Below are 3,840 nucleotides of genomic sequence, written 5' to 3'. Positions count from 1 at the left end.
GGGAGAGGAACAGAGAGGGGGGGAGAGGGACGGAGAGAGAGAGGGAGAGAGAGGTGGGGGAGAACCCAGTCCAGCAGAGCCTCCTGGAGCTGAGCAGGATGGTGAACTTGTTGAGGTTCGGATCTCCACCCCTAGCCTGCAGTCTGTCAAAGCAGAAACTCCTTTTAATGTATCCATCTTTTCTTTATAAAGGGCTGAGAGAGGAGGTGGAGTATTTTTGCTGAGGTGAGGTGACATAGGAAGAGGGGAAAGTTGACAAAGGGTATAGGGTGACTGAAAGAGCTAACAAAGGTACTCTACTTCAGCAGGAGCTAGGCAAAGGCAGGCTTAAACAGGTCATGCTGAGTCACTCCAGTATGGAAGTGACTGAGACAGTTTACAAAACTCAAGCCAGGCTCGGGTTTGTCCTCAAGGCCCAAACCCAGGCCAAATAGGGCCCAACACTAACCCAGGGCCTCATCATGGGAAAAGAACTAGCTGTTAATATTTACACCGACAGCTGATATACATTCACAACTGCTCATGTAAATGGAGCTATTTACCTGGAGAGAGGGTTCCTAACTGCAGAAGGGAAAACCAACAATAATAAGGATAAAATTCTACAGCTTCTCAAAGTCCTCTGGTTGCAAAAGATGTTGGCAATCGTCCATTGTCCAGGCCATCAAAAAGGAACACCAGTGGCTACAGGCAACAACCTAGCCAACAAAACAACTAAGGAGGTAGCCCTAAAAGAAACAACTGCCTCTGTGTTGGCAACTGTCCCTCCCAAACCACCAGATCCCAACTTGCCGCAATGCCCAGTCTATATGGAGAAATCAAATGGGCTAAGAGTCAGCCCATGAGTCAATGCTTAGAAGGTTAGTGGTGATCAACTGATGGTAAGTTAATATCGCTCACCTCCTTGGCTAAAAACATCCTCAGGAAAATCCAGAGTCACTCCTATGGGAATAGGACAGATGGCCAACACACTGAGATAATCTAAGGTGACTTTCAAGGATATGCAAAATACTATTGAAGATATAGTGTCAAACTGCAGAGATTGCCAGCTAACCAACACTCATAACACTCCCAGAATCCAGGCTCTCAACTGTGAGGTAAGAGACTGGGAGCCTACTGGGAAGTTGACTTGACAGAAATCAAACCATGGAAGTACAGTTACAAGTACTTGCTGTTGTTCCTGGACACTTCTCCGGATTGACAGAAGCATTCCCAGTGAAGGCCGAGACTACACAGGTAGTAGCCTAGAAGTTACTGGAGAATATCTTTCCCAGGTATAGATTTCCACATATGATAGAGTCAGATAATGGACCGACATTTGTGTCCAAGTTAAGTCAGGATGTAGCAAGATTTATTGGGGCAGATTATAGATTACATTGTACACATTAATCCAAAAGTTCAGGACAGGTAGAATGGATGAATAGAACATTAAAAGAGACCTTAATTAAATTGACTTAGTTGTATCAAATGATGTTTTGCTGGGGCACACAGCAGAAAGCATATTTTACTAAAGCAGACACATGAAAGAATGTTTTCCTGAGGCGAATACAGGTAAAAGGATGTCTGGATATAGAAAACATATGAGAGGACACCTGATGGAGGATTATAAATATGACCCTACACACACTGGGGGCCGAGCACTGAACCTTGGCTTGGTTGGCTCCGCCTCACTATTCTTTGCTAATGATGGCATGTACTGGTTTGCCTTACATAGCCTTGTTGATCTCCACTAGTGGTAACACCAGAGAGAAACTCACCCAAGAATTGCTTCTGAGGCTCCTGCTCCAGCTTGCTGCTTCCTCTTGGTGTTCATGCCTGGTGTCTGCCTGCCTAGAGGATTGGTTGGCAGCTGCTGAATCTTGCTTGGTGTTTGCTATAGGACTGAATGGATGACAAAGAATATTGAGCTCATTCCCAAAGAACTATTGTTGGTCCACTTCCCCCATATCCTAATAAGTTTTCTCTTCCACTACTGTTGAGTGGTGGACTAGAGAAGAGGTTCAACCCTTATTAAAAGCAGGTGGCATAAAATTTATGCCTAAAGTCTCAGAGTTAAGAGAGCACTTTGAGTATCATTAGAGACTCTGGACTCTTAAACAGTAGAAGGATGAAAACTAACATTTCCCAGATTAAGTTTCGCACTATGAGATAAAAATGAAAGTTTATGGGCCAGGACCAACAGCTATTCTCCACATGCATGCCCACACCCCACACACAAATAGTAATAAAACAACCATAACCAGGGCTGGATTGACTCATCAGTTCTGAGTGTGCTGCTCTTTCAAAGGACATGAGTTACCACTCAATACCATGTTAGGTATCTCACTACCACGTGTAACTCCAAATCTAAAGGCTCTGACACACTCTTCTAGCCTTCCTGTCATCTGCACTGAAGAACACATACCTTTCCACAAACACAATGGACACACAATGTGTCCAAGTGAGTCAAACAACAATTTCACCTGTGCCCTATTGTGCACAAAGCACAAAACCAAGTTCTTTGGGTTATATCTAGACCCATTGAGTACTGGTGAGATTTGGTGTAGAGAGAATCTCTTCTGTACTGTGAGGAAGCATCACCTGTCAATAAAATGCTGAAGTCCAATTAGCTGAGGCAGGATTGGAAGGTGGGACATCCAGAGAAAAAAAGAAACCCTGGGAGATAGCCAGGTTTAGGAAGATCTTCCCTGCCTGGAGGAGTGGAGCTATGAAACTGAGAAGAGGTTTAACTAACAATGTAGCAGGCATAGAATAGTATTAACAGGTTAAATAACTTACAACAAGCCAAAGCTTATGACGTAGGCACTTATTCATATGGAACAAGCCATATTATTCAAGTAATAACAATTAATGATTAACGAGTCATTATTCAGGAAGTAGGGCGTAGGTAGGAGAGCCTGTGGTTACAACTTGTGCTTCCATCAATAAAGCTGTTATTTGTGTAAAAGTTCTGCTGTTTTACAACTCTCAAACCTGAAACCTTTTCTAATTTCTTAAGTAAGTAACATGAGAAGAGGGTAGGAAATGTAGAGCCAGCTGTGCATGAATCATAATGGGAGGAAACATGCTGACGTGTGTCAGGCCCTGGGCTCCAATCCCAAAACTGAAGAAAGTAAGCTCATAGACATTACTTCATGAAGAACAGAGGAACTGTTGAGATAGATCAGCAGGTAAAAGTGCTTGTTATGCAAACATGAGGAACAGAATTTAGATCCCAGCACCCACATAAAATGCTGAGCATTGCACGTGTCTGTAATCCCAGCTCTGAGGGTTGTAGACACAAGAGGATTGCTAGGGCTCACTGGTTTCTAGCTTTAGCCAAGAAAATGGGAGCACTAGGTTCAGAGAGATCCTGCTTCAAAGGACTAGACAGTGATAAAGAAGGACACAAACACTCTCTTCTGGCTTCTGTGCGTTTACAGGTGTATTCCCCAATATACACATAAGAATGTACATACCCTCCTGCTGATCCATGAGCATGGGAGATCTTTCCATCTACTGAGGTCTTCTTCGATTTCTTTCTTCAGAGACTTGAAGTTATTGTCATACAGATCTTTCACTTGCTTGGTTAGAGCCACACCAAGATATTTTATATTATTTGTGTCTATTGCAAAGGTTGTATTTCCCTAATTCCTTTCTCAGCCCATTTATCCTTTGAGTAGAGGAAGGCTGCTGATTTGTTAGAGTTAACTTTATATCCAGCCGCTTTGCAGAAGTTGTTTATCAGCTGTAGCAGTTCTTTGGTAGAATTTTTGGGGTTGCTTATGTATACTATCTGTACTGGCTGGTTTTGTGTGTCGACTTGACACAGGCTGGAGTTATCACAGAGAAGGGAGCTTCAGT

The sequence above is a fragment of the Mastomys coucha genome, unplaced genomic scaffold, assembly GCF_008632895.1.
Source record: "Mastomys coucha isolate ucsf_1 unplaced genomic scaffold, UCSF_Mcou_1 pScaffold4, whole genome shotgun sequence".
Classification (NCBI taxonomy): Eukaryota; Metazoa; Chordata; class Mammalia; order Rodentia; family Muridae; genus Mastomys; species Mastomys coucha.
This window is presented reverse-complemented; position numbering follows the sequence as displayed.